At 39.2% G+C, this 21,324-nt stretch overlaps 1 non-coding gene across 1 annotated transcript; it reads right to left on the reverse strand.

Moving 5' to 3' along the window:
- Positions 1 to 19,701: 19,701 nt before the first annotated feature.
- On the reverse strand, positions 19,702 to 19,807 carry LOC111762642 (U6 spliceosomal RNA). The gene has a single exon (XR_002795713.1). It is a non-coding gene; the product is annotated as a U6 spliceosomal RNA (small nuclear RNA).
- Positions 19,808 to 21,324: the final 1,517 nt, after the last annotated feature.

The following is a 21,324-nucleotide window of genomic DNA, read 5'->3' on the forward strand; positions in this document are numbered from 1 at the left end:
GCATCCATCATCCATGTAAAATCTAAGCCCTCTTTTGATATAGAGGTGGTGTGGACAGAACCATCCCAGGGTCCACTGGATGGAGAAATAGAGTATGGACTAGAGTGGACTTACTGATATTCCACTGTGGAACTATTGTGATTAGTAATGACAGAATTGTAGCATTGATATGGAGAAAGTGGCCAAGGTAGATGCTGAGGGTACTTAGAGGGAAGAAGAGATATGATGTGGGGCTATTTTCAGGACTTTGAGTTGTCCTGAGTGGTACTGCTGGGACAGATACTGGACATTATATGTTCTGCCATGGCCCACTGTGTGGAATTGGGGAGAGTGTAAACCACAATGTAAACCATTATCCATGTGGTGCAGCACTGCTTTAAATTGTATTCACCAATGCAATGAATGTCCCACATTGATGAAAGAGGTTGTTGATGTGGGAAGACTGGGGTGAGGGAGGTGAGATGTATATAGGAACCTCATATATTTTTTTAATGTAACATATAAAAAAAATTAGAGAGAGAAAAAAAGAAGCACAGTCCTGAAGGCATCTTCAACATAGGCTGGACCCTTTTCCTGTTCACCTTTCTGGCTCACTGCACAGGTCATGGGGAAACTTTTGGGGCTTGGACTTCGGATTGAAAACTGGACCTATCTCCTCTCCTGAACATAGAGTTCTCCCATCTATTTTCAAGTGCAATTTCCGAGTCTGTGGTGGCTCTTGGTCATGGTGTATAATTCATTTAATGTGTTGTTGAATTTGATTAGTAAGTATTTTGTTGAGGACTTTCACATCTAGGTTCATTAGAGTGATTGGTCTGTAATTTTCCTTTCTTGTGGTGTCTTTGTTTGGCTTTGGTACTAGAGTACTGTTGGCATCATAGAATGAGTTAGGTAATGGTCCTTCTGTTTCAATTTTTTTGAAGAGTTTAAGCAAGATTGGTGTTAGTTCTTTCCGGAATATTTGGTAGCATTCACCTGTGAAGTCTTCTGGCCCAGGGTTCTTCTTAGTTGGGAGTTTTTAAATGACTAAGTCTATCTCTTGTGATTTGTTTGTTAAGATCATCAATTTCTTCTCCCATCAGTGTACGCTGCTTATGTGTTTCTAGGAATTTGTCCATTTCCTCTAAATGTCCTTCTTGTTGGCAAATAGTTTTTCAAAGTATCCTCCTATGATAGTCTTTATTTCTGTTGGGTCAGTGGTGATATTCACTTTCTCATTTCTTATTTTGTGTATTTGCATCTTCTCTCTTTTTTTCTTTGTTAGTCTAGCTAAGGGTTTGTCAAGTTTATTAATCTTCTCAAAGAACAAGCTCTTTGTTTTGTTTATTTTTTCAAGTGCTTTCTTTTTCTTTGTTTTCTTTTAAATTTACATTCTAAAACTATGAGGCCCCCATATACCCCCCCAGCCCCCTCACTCAACTCCTCCCACATCAACAACCTCTTCCAGCTAACAGGAAGCTGAAGAAGGTCAACCACAATACCGGGGAGCCAAGAGTGCCTACAAATGAAAGCAGGAGAATTGCATCCATAGAGTGCTTTCTTATATTCTATTTAATTCAATTCTGCTCTGATCTTTGTTCTCTCTTTCTTTTTTCTTCCTTTGGGTTTTTTTGTTGTTGTTGTTGTTTCTTAACTATTTCCTCCAAATGTGCAGTTACGTCTTCTATTTTAGCTCTTTCTTCTTTTTTGATATATGAATTTCTGACTATGAATTTCCCTCAGTACAGGTTTTGCTGCATCCCTTAATTTCTCATATGTTGTGTTGTCATTTTCATTAGTTTCATGATAGTTATTGGTGACTTTTGGTATTTCCTTCTTGACCTACTTTTTGCCTAAGAATATGTTGATTAACTTTCATATCCTTTATTTTTATTTTTTTAATTCATTTCTTAAAAAAATATTACATTAAAAAAATATGAGGTCCCATTCAACCCCACTGCCCCCACCCCCCACTTCCCCCTCAGCAACACTCTCTCCCATCATCATGACACATCCATTGCACCTGGTAAGTATATCTCTGGGCATCGCTGCACCCCATAGTCAATGGCCCACATCATAGCCCACACTCTCCCACGTTCCATCCAGTGGGCCCTGGGGGGATCTACAAGGTCCCGTAGTTGTCCGTGAAGCACGACCCAGGACAACTCCACGTCCCGAAAACGCCTCCCCATCTCATCTCTTCCTCCCATTCCCCGCACCCAGCATTCCCACAGCAATGCCACATTTTCTCTGTGGACACTGGATTGGTTGTGTCCATTGCACATCTATGTCAAGGGGGGCTTAGATTCCACATGGATACTGGATGCAATCCTCCTGCTTTCAGGTGTAGGCCCTCTAGGCTCCATGGTGTGGTGGTTGACCTTCTTCAACTCCATGTTAGCTAGGCTCCATGGTGTGGTGGTTGACCTTCTTCAACTCCATGTTAGCTGAGTAGGATAAGTCCAATAAATCAGAGTGTAGGAGCTGAAGTCTGTTGAGGCTCAGGGTCTGGCTATCATATTGTCAGTCCAGAGATTCAAATCCCCTAGATACATCTTAAACCCCAGAACCAACTACAATTCCAGTAAAGTAGCATGAAAGTCTTGTGAAAAGAGATCCCATCTGAGTCCAGTTCCATCACGCAGAAACACCAGCTAAAAGAAGGGCCATCTGATATGGCAGTGAACCCCATTTGCCATGACCATAGAACCCGTGGGTCTCTTTATCCCTCAAAAGAACCAATACCTGGGGTTGTATCTACTTTATCTGTCTCTTAGACTCTGCTTAGTTGTGCATAAGGGCAATCCTTCTGACAACCTCCAGACTCTTTTTTAGAGACTCATAGCCATATAAACTCATTTTTCCTTTCCATTTCCCCCTTACATTAGGTCAAACAGCATTTTGAAGTCATGTTATTATATGTAGACAGGGATATTCTGCTGATCCGCATTAAATCTTTAATTCAAGGTCATTTTCTAGTTGCATCTTCAGCTGGTATTTGGTAGTGATCCCTCCGTGCCAGGGAGGCTCATCCCTGGGTGTCATGTCCCATGCTGGGGGGAATGCACTGCATCTACATGCTGAGTTTGGCTTTGAGAGTGGCCACATTTGAGTAACATGAAGGCTGTCAGGAGGAAACTCCCAGGCACAATGCTGCTCTAGGCCTTGTTCTTATTGCAGGTGTATAGGCTCACAAGCATAGCCATTAGTATCAGGAGCCCACTCTTGTACCCTCATTCCTTCCTGGTTCTTACCGTTGCACCTGGGGGACTGTCACTGCTCCCCTAGGGACCACGACAGAGCCCCCCCGGCCAGGAACCCAGGACCCCCCCCAGCTGTTGTTTTTAATTGTTTCCACTATGAGTATATCTAAACATTATCATGCACCCTGGACATATGCCCTGTATAACTCACTGTCAACCATATATAGCCTGTCAATAACATCCCATACCAGTATTCCTCTGCTGCCATTGTTGAACCACTCTGTGATCCAAAACTTCCTGTAAAGTGAATCCCAATATAATGTCAATTTCCCTTACTAGGAAAATGGAATATAGCAATGAGTTTAAAGGTTAGATCTAGAGTACATATTGATTTGGAAAAATTTCTACATCCTATCTTTTTCTTTTCTTTTTTCCTAATTATTGAGCTTCTCTTCACAAGAGTCTTAGATCACAGTAATTCATATATACAATATACAGTACTCCCACACATCCACCATAAAACCTTTTCCCTTCCACAGCGATAATCTTTTAACTTATTCATATCATATTTCCTGAAACTGATGTACAGACTCCGAAACAATAGCTTTCAAACAAGGTGACATCTGTGCTTACAATGTGGTCCATACTTTAGGATATATAGTTTTCTAAATTTTTCAGTTATCCTATGTTTTACATTATGGTTTACATTATTAGTCTGTCGTCCCCTATATGTTTTTGTTGTAATATTACATGTTTTATATTCATCCTCTTGTACTCTTGCGAAACTCCTCTCTTGCCCCCACATTTACCTTGGTTCCATCCATTCCACATCCATTTTCCCCTCCCCTTGGGGCCCACAGCGACAGCCAATCTCCATTTCCTGAGGAGCCACGTCCAGAGATACTTGCAACAGTGTTCAGGGCCTGACTTGCTCAACTGCCCTAATGCCCTGGGAGCCACCCTTTCTCTCGAGAGATACAGTTCTCTCTATTTGATGGCATTAGTCCTCTCCAGAATGTGGGTCCACCCCAACTCTCACTTCTTGGGTCTCTACCCAATGGTACAACCCATCCTGGCAAAATGAGCCTTCAGCCATTCCCCAGGAGTCCGTCCCGCATCAGACCATTCCCTCTGAGCATCCTAAACAGGTAACCCTCCTAATTATATTTTGATACGATTTTCTCAGCATTTTACTCTCAACCAACACCTGACAATCTATGTTCATATGTTGCCCCTTCCTCCCCCCAATTTCTTGGGCAATATTACCCCTCTGCCTATCCCCAGCCCCCCTCAAACCGGCAAAGCCCCACCTGAAGGCAACCCCTTGCCCCCATTTTATCTCTTCTTAGTGCTCATACTTACCACCAGCTCATCATAGATTCCACCCCTGCAGACGTCAGCTCACATCCTTCCTCCACCCCCCGATTTCCTGTAAGCCTATTTTCCAGTCTCTAGCTCTCTGAGGCAGCTTGCTTATTTCATATCATTGAGGTCATGTAGTATTTGTCCTTCAATGCCTGGGTTGCTTCACTCAACATAAGGTTCTCAAGATTCATCCATGTTATCACATGTGTTTGTAGTGTATTTGTTCTTACAGCCAACTAATATTCCATTGTTTGTATATACCACATTTTCTTGATCCACTTGTCTATTTATGGGCATTTGGATTGATTCCAACTTTTGGCGATAGTGAACAATGCTGCTATGAACATTGGTGTACATATATCGGTTTGTGTCCTTGTTTTCAGTTCTGCTGGGTATATACCCAGCAGTGGTATTGCTGGGTCATATGGCAAATCTATGGTTAGTTTTTTGAGAAACCGCCAAACTGTCCTCCAGAATGGTTGGATCCTTCTGCATTCCCACCAGAAGTGGATGAGTGTTTCCATTTCTTCACATCCTATCCAGCATTTGTATTCTTCTGTTTTTTTCATAGCTGCCAATCTTATGGGAGTAAGATGGTTTCTCATTGTAGTTTTGATTTGCATTTCCCTGATAGCTAAAGATTTGGAGCATTTTTTCATGTGATTTTTAGCCATTTGCATTTCTTCTTTGGAGAAGTGTCTTTTTTAATCTTTTTCCCATTTTTTAAATGGGTTGTTTATCTTTTATTTTCAAGATATAGGTGTTCTTTATATATGCAAGTTATAAGTCTCTTATCAGATATATGGTTTCCAAATATTTTCTCCCATTGTGTAGGTTCCCTTTTTACTTTCTTGACAAACTCCTTTGAGATGCAGAAGGCTTTAATTTTGAGGAAGTCCCATTTATCTATTTGTTCTTTTGCTGCTCGTGCTTTTGGTGTGATATTCATGAAGCCATTTCCTATTATAAGGGCCTGTAGATGTGTCCCTACACTGCTTTCCAAGATCTTTATGGTCTTGGCTCTTATATTTAGGTCTTCGATCCATCTTGAGTTGATCTTTGTATAAGGTGTGAGATGGTAATCCTCTTTCATTCTTCTACATATGGCTATCCAGTTCTCCAGGCACCATTTGTTGAATAGGCCATTCTCTCCCAGTTGAGAGGGTTTGGTGGCTTTATCGAATATTATATGGCTATATATATGAGGTTCTATATCAGAACTTTCAATTTGATTCCATTGGTCTGTGTGTCTCTCCTTATGCCAATACCATGCTGTTTTCACTACTGTAGCTTTATAGTATGTTTTGAAGTCAGGAAGTGTGATTCCTCCAATTTCGTTTTTCTTCCTCCAATTTCATTTTTCTAACTTTCATATCTTGATGCCTAATCTTTCCAGCTTCATTCCACTGTGGTAAGATAAATTATTTTGTATGATTTTAATCTTTCTGAATCCATTGAGCCTTCTCTGTGGCCTAGCATGTCATCTATCTTGGGGAATGTCCAATGTGCTCTTTTTATTTATTTATTTATTTTAATTCATTTTTTTAATACTACATTAAAAAAATATGAGGTCCCCATGTACTCCCCACCCCCCCACCCCACTACTCCCCCCATAGCAACAATGTGCTCTTAAGAAGAATGTATATGCCACCGTATTTGGGTGTAGTGCTCTGTATATGTCTATTTTCCTGCTCCTCTAATATATTGCTCTAATTCTTTTTTTCTTTAATGATTCTCTGTCAAGATGTTTGGTGCAATGCTGATAGTGGTGTATTAAAGTCCCCCGCTATAACTGAAGAGGCATCTATTCCTTCACTTAATTTTTCCAGTGTTTGCCTCACATATTTGGAGGTGCGCTGGTTAGGACCATAAATGTATAAGATTGTTCTTTCTTCTTGATAGATTACTCCTTTTACTAATATGTTTTGTCCATCTTTGTCTCTCACAATAGTTTTGCATTTAAAGTCTGTTTTGTCTGATATTAATATAGCTACTCCCGCCCTTTTTTATTACTGTTTCCTTGTAAGATTGTTTTCCAGCCACTCACTGTAAACCTCCTTGAATCCCTGGGTCTAACATGGGTTTCTTATAGACAGTATAAAGATGGGTATAGCAGTTTGATATAGTTATGAATTCCAAAAATAGATACTGGATAATATTTGTAATCTGATCTATTACTGGCCATGATTGAATTATGATTAGGGCTTAGAATGGGCCACATCATCAGGGCATTGAGTCCCCATCCTATGGTGGGTGGGGACTCACAGATAAAAGGCATGGCAAAAGAGAGTTGGAGCATTTGATGCAAGGGTTTTTGATGTTGGAGTTTGATGATGAAGCCTTGAGCTGGAGCCCTGTGAAGTAACCTCACAGAGGAACGAGAAGCCAGTCCCAGGAAGAGAGGAACACTAAGCCCAGGAAGAAGCAAGCCATGGGAAGGAAGAAACCTTGAACCCAGAGAGAAGCAAGACCCTGGAAGGAAGGAACTCGGGAAGGCTGAACCCTCACAGCCATTGGTAGTGATCTTTCTTAACCACAGGAAAGTACATTTGGTAAGGGAAGTAGCTTATGGTTTGGCCTGGTAGCTGTAAGTCCTACCTCAAATAAATATCTTTTAGAAAATCAACCATTTTCTAGTATTTTTCATCAGCACCCCTTTGGCTAACTAATACACATGGGTCATATAGCCTTACCCATTCTGACAATGTGTCTCTTGACAGGTGGTTTTGATACATTGACATTCAGTGTTATTATCTCAAGGAATTACTTACGTTAGCCATATTTTCTTCAGATTTGTGTGTATATGTTGTTGTTGTTATTGTTGTTTTCTCTTTTTGTATTTTTAGTTATTCTTATGCTCTCCTCCAACACTGTCTCTCCTGTTTTTTTTCTTTCGTCCTGCAGAACTCCCTTTAGTATTTCTTGAAAGACCAGTTTCTTGTTGGCATGCTCTCATAGTTTCTCTTTATCTGTGAATATTCTGAACTCTCTATCACTTCTGAATTCCAGCTTTGTTGTAGAGAGTATTCTTGTCTGGAAATGTTTTTCTTTCAATATCTTGACTATGTCATACCACTGCTTTCTGGGCTCCATGGTTTTATATGAGAAATCAGCACTTAATCTTATTGAGCTTCCCTTGTATGTGATGGTTCTCTTTTCTCTTGCTGCATTCAGTATGTACACTTTGTCTTGGGCATTGAATAATTTGACAAGTATATGTCTTGGACTAGGCCTGTTGGGATTTATGCTGTTTGGGGTGCATTGTGCTTCCTGCACATGTACATCCATCTCCCTCAATTCATTTTGGACGTTTTCAGACATTATTTCATCTAACACCCCTTCTGTCCCTTTCTCTTCACTTCTCCTTCTGGGATATCTAGAATGTGTATGTTTGTGTGTTTTTCATTGTTATTCAGGTCCTAAGTCCCTGCTGGATTTATTTTTATCGATCAATACTACTATCCGTTTGATTTCAGGTGTACTGTCTTCCACATCACTAATTATTTCCTCTGCCTCTTCAAATCTGCTGTTATTTGCCAAGAGCATATTTTTCATTTTTTGGATTGTGCCATTCATCACCATCATATCCATTATCTTTTTGTATATGTTTACAATTTCTTCTGTATGCTCCCCAAGTGTTTTCTTAATATCCTTAATCTCTTTGTTCACTTCATTAAATTTGTCCTTGATGTATGTTTTGAGAGCTTTGATTAGTTGTTCAATATTCTCTTCTTCTTCCTGTTTTTTCCAGTTTGTTCATTGTATTGAGCCATATTTTCCTGATTATTGGTATGGTTTGTAATTTTTTGTTGTTGTCTGGTCATCATTATACCTTGATCATTTGTTCAGTTGATTAGCTTGTCTGTCTAGTCTCAGGGTTTACTTAGGTGCTGTTTTTGTGTGTATTTAAGTCATCTCTTTGACACTTTGTTTTTCTTATTCTATTTCCTTATTGTTCTCTAAGTTCCCTTGAAGGAAAATTTTAGGGCTAGGAAATGCAAAAGAGGTAAGAAAATAAAAAGTATAATAGTAGTATTGATAGTAAATGTTAGCAGAAGAACAATGTGAGACCTAGGAGAATGAATATTAAATTCATGTAAGCTGTGTAGAGTTATAGCAATAAAAAGTTGAGTACCTACAATTGGATGGTTAACTGAATATAGAGAAGAATATAGTATGAGTTTAAAAGCCAGTGTGGCCAGGAGAGAGAGAAAGAGAAAAGAAAGGACAATAACATAAAGAGTGAATAAAAGATAGAAAAGAAAATAGAGGGGTTAGAAATAAAAAGTCAGAAAAATTGGGGGCTTTAAAAGAGAAGTGGAATATAAGAGAAACAACAGAAGATGGAAAATAGAAAGATGGAAAGGAAAGGGGATAGCATTGGTTGTCAAATTCAGTACACACAGGAAAGAGGAAATTGAGGATGAAGAAGCACAGCAAACAAGAAGCAATGCCTGCAGCACTGAATAGAAAGGGGGTGGGGAGAGGAAAAAGAGGAAAAAAAGGGCAGTGGGGGGATAAAGGAGAAGGAAAAACAAGAAAACAAACAAACAAAAAACCAGACAAAGCCTCAAGCAAGAAGTCCTCTTTGCAATTGAATAAACTGCCTAGGAGTCTATCCTTCCCCCTTTCTCCCTTCCTCATTTCCTTCTCTCTTAAGGCAGCAGGAAGCCCATATGAGAGCTTGCCTCTGAGATTCAAATGGGACCCTGGTGAACCAACACACCACAGAAAATAATAACTCAGTCTCTCTGAGAAAGAGTGCCCACCAGTTGCTGGGAACCTTAAATATGCTATTGGAAGCCCTCCAAGCATGTCCTACTGTCCCCCTCCCTTAGGGTGTTGGATAGGATTAGTTAATTGCCTGAATCCACCTTCACCCAGACCAATTTTCCGTATCCCAGGGCATTTAGGTAAATTGGGTTCTCTGAGCAGATCCATCTTTCTTCTCTTCCTAGCCTCTCCCCAAGCCAGCTAGCATGCTCCTCCAAGCTCAAAAATAGGGGGAAACAGAAGATTGAACCTGCACTCCTCAGGACCCTCTCCACCCCTTACTAGAACTCTCTTGCTCTCAGAGTTTGTCTGAGACCAGCAGACTAGGGGAATGCCAAGGTTCAGGGATTGCTAGGTTCAGGGAATATGGGCTTGGGGGAATGCAAGCTCAGGGAATGTCGTTACAGGGAACGTGGGTTACAAGGTATGCTGTGTTTGGGGAACCTTAGGTTCAGGGAACACGGGTTTGGGGATCACATGTTTGGGGTACAAGGAGCTTGGGAACACTGCCATGTGACTGGCAGTGTTCAGGCAATGCTAACGATATGGGCTGTGTGTTCTTCATGAAAAACATGGGCTGTTTGTGTAAATTCAGTAAACTTAAGATTCCAGCATAAGCCATGTGGGCGTGCAAACAAGAAGAACTGTAGCCCCACCTCTCATAACCATGCCAACCACTCCAGCCTGCCTAGTTCCTGGAAAGCCCCAAACTTCAAAAACCAAAACTGAAACCTAGCCCTTTATGCCAAATATTTCCAAACTCCACCCCCTATACTGTCAGTATATAAGCAAACTACAGGACAGGAGTGGGGCTTGGCTATTTGAACAGGAGTCCACTGTGCCAAGCCAGTTGTAATACATCTTCCTTCTCAGAGATTCCTGAGTCCTAGCCTTCAATAAGTGATCACTGAATCCTCTCTGCTTCCACTATACTGTGGCTACCAGCCCTAGGGGGAGGGTTTAGGCTTCCACAACTTCTGGCTCAAGTGCCAGAAATCCGGGGTTTTACCTTGAGCAACCACTCCTTTTTTCACATCTCTCCAGATCGATGTCCAGAAACCTCCTGCTTTGTGGGTTCCCAAAGAGCTCACTCAGGCAGGATTCTGTCCCCACTCAGCTGTTTCTTTGCAGAAAAGATGAAGAGAGTGGACTCATTCCGACGCCATCTTGCCCCAACCCCTCACAATGTGCTTTTCTTAACCAGAACATTGACTTCCCAAAAATTAAAAAAAAAAAAGATATATGTAGCAAACTAAAAATTTTATGATAAATGCCTTTTTGTGTTTGGGAGTGTGGTTTTCAAATGAGAATTCAGATAAGTCATCATTTCCTTAGGAAGAGAATATTCCTGAAATTGGAGTAGCCACAGTTTAATAATCAGGAGAAATATATTACAGTGAAACAATATAAAGTTTAAACTTTACAACTGTGAATCCACATATAAATATAAAATCAACAGCTCACTCTAGAATTAAAATTTAGAAGAAAAATCAGAAAATACATCATTCTGTCAATGATTGTTTAAAGGAGCTTAAAGAAAAATAGAGAAAAAATCAGAAATCACAGGCTTCTAGACAAAATGTAAAAGGTAAATATTAATTTTGTATAAGCAAATCACACTCAAGAGAATGTGGCATCCTCCCAGCACCTTAATCTGAACCCCATCACCAGACTCCTGCAGGACCTTCCAGAGTTACAGATGCACATGTGAAGCTATGCAGGTACGTCTAAAGCTTTAGGAGAATTCTGACTGTGCCCAGGGCAGAATTAGGAGGGGAAAGAGCCAATTCCTTTAAAGGGAGGGAATGGTAGGCACCTGATACAGTATAAATGAAACTGGTTCCTTGATCTGAAGAGCATATTCCTCACATGTAACCCAAGGATACAACTTCACAAGTTCTCCTGGGTGAGCATGTCCACAGTCTATTATGTTCCTTCCATGTTTGTTGATCTTTGACTCTGTAAATGGTGCTTTTGTAATTCCATAGACCCTGGATCATCAGAATGTGAGGTATCATTTGTGACATTCAACCACCCTGCACATACTCCCTGCCACACTCTCACTCACCTGGGCACTGCTCTCCCACCTGTGCCTCCCTCAGGGGAGGACCAGACAGAGTCCCAATGGGAGGACCACTCCTTCTGACTAAATATCCCAGGCTGGGTCCTTTTGTTCTCATCCAAAACAACTGCTTCCACCAGTCAATTCCAGGGCATTGCTGAGATTCTCTACCTTCTAGATCCTGCTCACAGGTGGTGCTACCTCAGTCACCCTCCCTCTGGGGTCATGGGAGCTGGGAGCACTATTGGCCTGACTCTCCCTTAGCTATGGCTAGGCCCCTTCAGTACAAAACCAATCACTTAGAACACTGACTGGACTCCTAAATTTCACCATTTCATAAGACTCATGATGTCAGTATCCCTCTGGAATATACTGTCTACCCAATAAGGTCAAGTTGTATTTTAAGGACTAATTTCATTTTATTCCAAACTTTTTGTTCCCTGTTAGGTTCTGATACCCTTTCCTATCTCAATTACTCCCATAGATTGATGACTCCAACACTGCATCTACTGCCCATTCTCATGAAAAGGACTTGGAGGGATCTCTAGAGAAACAAGAGTTCAGTTTGTTTTTGTAAAAAAAAAATTTTGTAAAATTTTATAAAAAAGTAAATTTTTTATAATGCTTGGGTTCAAGGAAAAGAAATCATTAAACTTAAAAGAGTTGTCTTAAGACGTAATAGCTGAGAATGATTTAGTGGGTTAGTCTTGCTGAGCACCTCGGTGGATGAGCTCTGAAGGGTCAGAATATCATCTCAATATGAATACAAGCTTCCAATTCAATAGCGAGTGAATATGCTTTATGTTAATTGTTTAACTCAGGTATTATTGAGACCAGTACGATTGTAAAACAGCCAAAGGACATTTTACAGACAGTATTCATTTCTGAAATGGTACCCTTAAAGTAAATGTTCTGTATTGGAAATAAACTGGTTAATGTCCTACATGCTAATATAGCCTTATATTTGCTATTAATTGGCTCCTTTGACATACTTATTAACATAAATCCATTTATATGAGAATTCCAGATGATATCTGGATCTTCTGACACTTGGCATCCATGCTTTCCTAGAGTCAAATCTATTCTCCCTCTGATACTTTTCTCATGCATCCTTCGCACCTCACCCTTCTGACATATATCTCAGTCTGTCTTCCCTTCTAGCCCCACTGGCCTCTTTATATCATGAACACCCAGTCAGGAAACTCCTTGACTTGACGGTCCCAGGGACATCTTACCTGGATTACTAGGCATGTGCACATGTGCTGTGTTAAGCAACTGCTCCTTTCTGAATTCCAATTGTGTGCATCCTGGGAGCTTCTGACTTCTGAATCTCCTTGTTCATTACAGAGGTAGTCAAGGTTATGTGCCTATAAAGATGGCACCCTTTTAAAAAGTTGGTGGAGAACAGTATATATATATATACACACACATATATACGTATATATATACGCATATATATGTATATATATACACACACACATATATATTTTGTAAGTTATTTATTTTCAGAGAGAAATTGTAATAGATAACATGATTAGGTACTTAGCTTTGTTCTGAAGACACATTTCAGTCTGTTTAATGATTGGCACTCATGTGCTCCATCAGGTGCTTCTCGTGAATTGGCACCATTTGGGCAGTTGGTTTCTTTCAGGATTAGTGCACCAATTTGGAAATTCCCTTAGTTTTTAGCTGTTGGAGTGATCAGAACTACAGAAGAAAGATTTTTACATTTTGGTTTTAATTGAATAATTTCTGGTAATTTTCACTGTACAATAGGTGACCCTTCACTAGCAAGCAAGCCTCATTTTACTACACAGTAGAGTACAGAAGAATAGTAAGGTGGCTGAAACTGGCACCAATTAACCAGCTACCTGAACACCACTGGTGGCCCCATTGTTTTCAGCTAAGACCACCACCTTATTTTATAGACATGTTTATTAACTATTTAGAAAATGAAGTTACCAGGAATTTAACATGTCTAATGTATTTTTGAACCTGATCCAGAATAGAAAACATAACATTATAATTATTAGGCATATATTTAGCACAGGATAAAAGTACAGCACATAATATTAATTAACGTATTACTTAATGCATAAGTATTCTGAGTTGCAATTAATAGTTTTAAGTTTCAGGTTTGTAATACATTACATGTTATCTCTCCACGGGAACAGGCCATAATGCCAATTGTGCTTAAATTTTACTTACAGCATCCTGGTAATCATGGCTCCACTTAGCATGTTCTTCACACAGTGAGCAAGTTGCAGCATCATTGATCCTAGAGAGTTTCCAGTATTTTACTGCCTGGTGCACAGTGCCCTCTGGCACTATGGAACAGTGCCAGTATGGATGTGATATCCATTGTACACTGGGCTGTACTGAGCTATCATTGGCTGCTGCAGGAGCTTGAAACTGCAACGTAATTTGCATCAACTTCAGGAGCATAACCAGGGGCATGATATAGCAAATATTTCTATTTGAGGTCTCAGTGACCAGTCTAGCCAATAACTCACATGGAGAGGCAAACTGTAAGATATTCAAGGGCTGGTTTGAATGCACAAGAGAGTTTGACAATGTTAAATTGTATCCCTTGTATATATATTTTAAACATTTTTTAATGCAACACATTATATATCAAATGACTTTGTTTATTTTTTACACTTTTACCATGAAGACACTAGCAAGCATTTTACCTTACTAGTAGAAGGAAATTTTTTTTTCATTGTTAAAATGAAAAAGGAAGATTCCCAATAGAATTAAGGCAACTTTTCATAACCATTTACTTAACCACGCACCTCACGATGACTTTCAGACAGGTTTTATTACCATGAAGTTACTTTTTGCCATCAATAACAATCCAGGTTTTTACTTAACAAAGACTTCTAGAACTTGAACCATTTAAATATTTCAGTTTGGAAGATGTTTTTACAAACTTTTTACAATTAACCACAACCACATAGACTAGTTAGTTACCTTACATTTAAGTAAACTTATTAAGTTACAATTACCAACCAAAGGAGTTTACTTTATACATTTAAGAGAGCATATCTACAATTTTCTTTAGCTTAATTTCATTAATACAAAATTTCAATTTTCATTGCTGCAAAGATTTTGTACATATAATGTTAATTTATTTAATGGGTATTTTATAAACCAAGGGAGATTACATCCAAGCTAAATAAAATTGAAACCATTATAGTTCATGCAAGGAATGTTGTCTTTTCTTTCTTTACAGGAAGCTAAAACCCCTTTTCTTTGTTTAAGTTCTGAAACTGTGAGCAATTTTAAAAGCATACTGGCTACTAGGTTCCAAAATATATTATAATTGCATAATTTGTTTAATCATAATTTAGGAAAGATCTTTCCATAGCTTTTATGGACATTTTTACTTACTGAAATTTGGTATTAGAATTATTAACCACCCTGATTTTAAGGCTGTTAAAAGATTTAAACTGGGGAATTACAGAGCAACTGATTTTTAATTCCTCAGCCTAGAAGACAGTTTTAATCTGCCATACCTAGCCCTTCCCTCAAAGCTCTTGCAAAGAGAAGGCCCTTTTCCAATAGTTCCTATAATCAGATTTCTAAATGACCTTTCCATCCTGCTTAGTATAATTTGGGCTCCAGGAATATTTATTCACATATATAACTGCATATTTAATTTTTAACAATTTGAATAGAGCTCTTTTAAGAATTTTCATTTGTTAATTTGATATTATTATCCTGATATATGAAGATATACACTGAGCAAGTAGGCAGACACAAATAGAGTTAGACACAGAAACACAACTCATTAATGTTACTTATAATTTGCATTATTTTATATACTGTTTAGTTTAATTTGGGTTCTAGAAATATATATTACTTATATAACTGCATATTTAACCTCAACAATTTGAGCAAATAGGCAGACATGAATAGTTTGACACAGAAACATAATTTAGTTACTTAAAACTTTCATGATTCATAAAATAAGTATGACTGTAAAACATTTGAAAGACTCCTGAAAGGTTTTTTTCCTTAATTTTCATGATGACAATGCAGTTTTGCATAAGAATTTTGTTTTTTAACTAATGGTTTGTAACCAAAATATTCCCAATGCTTTAATATAATTTTCCTTTGTTTCAAAACCTTGTATTTTACTTTGACTTGTATATTCACTGAGGCTATTGAAGCCTCAGGGAGACTGTTTCTCTCATGAATTGCCACTCTTAGGAACCCTGACAGTCAAGGCAGGAGGCATCCTTCATTTCCCAGTCCTTGGAGATAAAAAGACCCAGATGGACATTCAACCCCAAGGGTCAAGAATTCTACCAGGCAGCAATTTAGTCCACACTTGGAATCATGAGAGACAGCAGGGTTACTAATACCAGTAGGACTGGAGACAGGGTTGTCTCATATATGCTTTTCCCTGGGCTATAGGGGCAGAAGCTGTTCTGAAATAACCATAAGCAAAGGCAAGGGGTGAAGCTAGGCTTGAAGTGATCATAAATGAGGAAAAGTTAGTTTAGAATTTACACTTACAAAAAAACCAAACACAGATTTTAAAGTTGAGGCTTATCCTTTTTTTCTGCAGTTTTATGACTCCTTGCTGCTGCAAGGACCAGCAAGACCATTAAAAGGGCTATCAGGTGATTAGAGATCTATTGTTTTCAAGCAATAGCCTCCTTCCTTTAGACAAGTTTACAGCTTTAAAATATTTCAAAGCATTTTTACATAGACTCACAGGGAGAGAGATTTGGAAAAGTAGAACCTGGGCAGAATGCAAATTTATTTTGGCCTTTTACACCTTAGAGGGAGAACTTTATTGCATTTATTTTGATCCTCCTCTGCATCCCCTTCACTTCCCCCCTTCCAGGCAGTCAGGTGGATAGTGATTAAATAGGAATGTGGCTTATGAAGAGAAGGCATAGACTCCCTGGAAAGGGGCAAGCCACTGCCCCCTTTCCAGCTCTCTGCTAAAATGTCTTGAAAGAAATTTTTAAAATTTGGTACCTTTCCTGGGGACCCAGCCACCCTGACTGGGGCCACCTTCAATAAACTTGGGTGTGCTGCATGGATACAGATGGCTCCCAAGCCCTGGTAAAAATGCAGATCCAGAGACAAGACAGCAGAGTATGCACATTTAGATTCCACAATTTTGCCTTATAATCAATTCACTCCTTTCCAATGGCAAGGAAGGGTTCCAGCTTAACCAAAGGTTACCACATTACATAATTGCACAGTTCAACACCAGCATTTGAACACAATCAGAAGCACAAGACTTATCAATCTGACTCACAATCTCTGTACTTTCCAGACACGTTCTTCCCCTGCAACCACTACAAACCTTAGAAAGAGAGAACTTTCAATACTAAAATTTAACAGTATTTTCTGTTTACCCTGGCTCTTTACAAAGTGAATTTATCTGCAATTCAGCATCAAGATAAAAGACTCCCAGCTAAACTTTTCTCACTGTTTAACTTTACACCCAGACCAAGCCTCAGTAAAAGGCTGATTCATTTTCCTGTAACCAAGTTTTTAAAAATCCAGACCAATTTCCAGGATGTTAGGACTTGAACCTATAAACATCCTTTCTTATTATAATCAAGCCTTCACTATCTCAATGGAGACAAGACCAGAAACCAGATACTAACATGCAGTTAGACAAACACAAAACACCAGGCTTGTTCCTTTTTCTCTTTTTTTCTTTTTTTCAGACCAAAAGAGAATGGCTTCCCCCCAAATTTCTGGAGGTACTGGGACTCTCTCGGGAGGTGATTGGGCTTCCCTTCCTAGCAATTAAAGCTAGGGTTTTCCTGACTATGCTCCCCAGGGAGTCTTACCTTCTTCCCTGTTTGGAGTCTTTTTCATTCCCAGAATTTTTTTGCAGACCTTCCATTGCCCTCAATTTTCATTGGGAAGATTCTGGTGGAGCCTACGTCTTTTCTGGATTAAATGTAATCCAGGGGCACACAGATTGGCGTTCATTTGAGTTCTCCCAGCTTCCTTGGGGATCCAGAAGGGGAAGCAAAATGCTGCCTTCTCTGGCCTTCATTTGCAAATCCTGGGAGAGCCCCCAGAAATGTTGCAGAACTCAAGAGAGGTTCAATTATTTGCATATAGAAAGGCATAATTTTGGGAAGTAATAATTTTGGGAAGGAAAAAAAGATTTATATATGACTGGCCAGGCTCAGAGCTTCTCATTCCAAAATCCAAGCCCAGAACAAGATTTTTTTTAGTTCTTTTTATACAGAGGAAGGGCCAAACGGTTCTTTGTTTCAGTGCTCAATAAGTTTGAATTAACATATATCTTCCATATCCTAGGTGAGCTTTTAGGATGGACTTCATACATTCTAAATGAGCTTTTAGCACATTTGGTTTTCATTTTCCCTGAATATTTAAAGTTTATAGAGTTTGCATTGCTAAACTGTTTTTCTGGGACTGGAGTTGTCATGGTTACCAAGAGCAGGGCTGCAGTTTTCATTGTTCCAAATACACAGCTCAGGATACATATAGCTCAGGTTATCTATGAAGAGATGAACAGCCCCCCACTCATAGCTTACATCACAGTGAGTCCATGCCCTGCGCCTCAGCACTCATGACTAGTCAGATCCAATAAATCTGGGTGTGCAGCACAGATGCAGAGAATTCCCATGCCCCAGCCTCTTCCCTCCTGGGATTACATCCAGTGGGGACTCATAGGTGAACCTGTTTAAAATGGAGACCCATAGGAAGGCATTAAACAGGGTGTAGGCCATAGTTTCACTCACCAATAACCTCTTAGCTGTGGCTTGCCAAATACGTAACTGGATTTGGCTAAGTTCTTGACTATGCTGCAGAAATGATTTTCAAGAGCACATCAGGTACGTTATGCCAGTAATTTATTAAGGTAGAGATGGAAGAGAAATGGGAGATCATGGGTCCCAGGTAGAGAGGAAGTGGCTGAAAAGTGATAAAGAGGACTGATTTACAGACTACAATTGGCCATAATAGAATATAAATGCCCAGATTTTACTTCATGTTGATCTAAGTGGGAGGACAGGATTAGGGCAAGGCTGCACCTGAGACAGGGTGAAGGCAAGAGCAAAAGAGCTTGATGCTTGCTTTTTAAAACATTAATTATTCTGCCCCATTGCTAATGGCAGGGCAGGTGTTCCAGCTGTTTACTATTTTGATTAATTACCCCACCCATCAATCCCCCAGGAGGACCCAATTATAAAGTTGGGTCCTCCTGGGAATATCTGGGGATTCTCCTGGCTTCCTGAGGAAATATAGTTCTGAATGGTAGAATCCTGTGGGGGTGTCTTCCAGTAGCCATCTTGGATATATTGATGTCTACGAGGACTCTTTGCTGGGTTCCAGATTCATCTATTGATTCCCTATCTTATTAGCCAGCTTCCAAGATACAAAACAGGATGAATTAAAGGTGTTGGATTATCTCCATGTCTTGGGCATAAAAATGGATTAAAAAGCTATTTCTTAAAAATTAAGCCATTGATTTTAAAAAAGGGGGATCTAAATAGCATCCAAACTCTCCCAGTGAGAAAAGGTAAGTGTAGCCAAGAAATGTTTGAAACAGAAGAATTCAAAAGGAAACTTCTCTACCAGATATTAAAATATCATTTAACCTACAATAACTGCACTGGGTGTTACTGGCATAAGAACAGGTATAATGATGAATGAAACAAAATGGGAAGTCCAGAAGCATACCCAGAAATTGTGAGTATGATGATGGAATTTCAAATAAGTAGAGAAATGAATATTTATTCCAGAGATGGTGCCAAAACCATGTACTATTTGGGGGAAAAAAAGAAACTGAGATGATTTTTTTCCCACTTCTAAAATCAGGGAGAAAAATATATTATCTTTAAAAATTTATCCTGGGCATTACATTTTTTAGTTCAAGGGGCAAAACAAAACAAAACAAAAAACTAAAATCATAAAGAAAACAGTATAAATTGGACTAAACAAACTTTTAACTTTTTATATCAAAACCAAATAGGAAAAAAAAGAAAAAGATAAGGAAAAAATGTGAATTATAGCTGGGAAAGCAAAACCCAGTGAACTCAGGGGCTCTGGCCATCCTTCACTAACTAGCCAAACAAATTACTCTAGACAGATCATATCACCATTTTAAAGTGAAATTACCTGTAATCCACACACTTTGAAAACAGTCAAAACAACTTACTTTATACGTTTCTTTGTACAGACCCAGTTATCACAACCTTTAGGGAATGTTAGTTTAAGGCAATTTTAGAGCTGCAACCTGTAATCACTTCAGATACTGATCTTTTCTCAATTCATCTTTGAAAGGCATTACTTTTTTTTTAAATGTAAAAATATTTAGAACACTTCACAAATTTCTATATCATTCTTGAGCAGGGGCCATGCTAACCTTCCCTGTATTGCTCCAATTTTAGTCTATGTGCTGTGAAGGAAGCACAAGGCATTAATTTCACTAGTTATCTTAAACTTTACATTTGCAAAAGCAGCCCTCCTTAGACTTCCTTCCCCAATCTTCCCCATCTGAAAAACACACAACCATTGAACCTGTGCTACAAGGCAAAATCCTTGACAAATCATTTTCCTCTTCCCCTGCCCTTCAGGAATGTTCCAACAGCACTTACATCCTGGATCCATCCCCTTCTATCCATCTCCCTGGCTCCCAAAATAGTCTAAGTGCCCTCATCTCCAGGCTCCTGGACTGCTTAACTGGACTGCTTAACTGGACTGCTTAACTGGTCCCTTTGCTTTCCTAAAACCCTTTGTCCACATAAAAGGCAGGATTACATTTTCAAACCATAATCCAATCACTTACTCTCCAGTTTAAATCCCTCCATTGCTTTTCAATTGACTTAAAATAAAATTCCATCAGAGCAGGATACCTTCAGGCCCTGTCCCTTCCTTTTATTGGTCTGCTTTGAGTTACTTTCCCTGGGACTCTGTTCTGCTTCCTTTGCTTGTCAATTATCTTTTTACAAAGTGTTCCTCCCTATTCAGATCTTGTCATACAAAAAAAACACAAAAACGGTATAACTTAAACATGAAGACATTGTATTAAATCTTTGTAAATGAGGGTTAAGAATTAAATAATTATGAGTATAACATCATTGTGTAGGTAAATGTATTTATCTTATATTAATAAAACAGCAAAAGGTTAATATTCTAAACAAACTTACTTTTGCTTTCATTGTTATTTCAAGACTAGGCTCACCCTCATGTACACTTACTCTTGTGATGGTTAAGTCTAGACTGACTTACCTTTGTTGATGGTTATTTCAGGACTCACTCTTGTGTATACTTGCCATTGTGGTGGTAACAACTCTATCCCCCTATTTAATATCCATACGGAAAACCTTGTGACTGTCCTCTACTCTGTACTTTCCTATCCCAGAATCTTGATCTCTGCCTGATAATGATTGTAACTTTGTAATTCACCCTGGTCTGGTACCCAGCCCACCATGTTCAATCCCTTTTGTTTATTTATGAAGGAAACCTGTGTCCAGCTTTGTCCCAATTATTCATCAGCACCCTGATGGTATAAAATAATAGAATTTCTGCAGAAGGGGGAGGCTGATTTAAGATTGTACCTCTCCAGTCTCCTACCGATGAATAAATCTTCTTTTCCTTCTTAGCCTAGTTTGGCGTGTCTGCCAGTTGGAGCAAACAAACCCAGCAGAGAACAAACCAGGCCTCTCTTTAATCTCAGCCCAAATATCATATTCCCAACTACCTCATAAGGAGAAGATGCATCACACTCCTCCTCCACCTTGTTTCATTGTCTCCACAGTATTCACCACATTAGCTGATGCTCCCCTTTGAGTGTCTGTCCCTCCCATTCAAAGGAAACTCCCGAAGAACAACTGTCTTCACCGTGTCCCTTATTCTCAGAAAAGCCTGAACCCCAAGGACATGTTTCATATTTCTTGAGCAAAGGGATGAACCCTCCACCCGCCCTCG

This window comes from Dasypus novemcinctus, chromosome 19 (genome assembly GCF_030445035.2).
Source record: "Dasypus novemcinctus isolate mDasNov1 chromosome 19, mDasNov1.1.hap2, whole genome shotgun sequence".
NCBI classification, from domain to species: domain Eukaryota; kingdom Metazoa; phylum Chordata; class Mammalia; order Cingulata; family Dasypodidae; genus Dasypus; species Dasypus novemcinctus.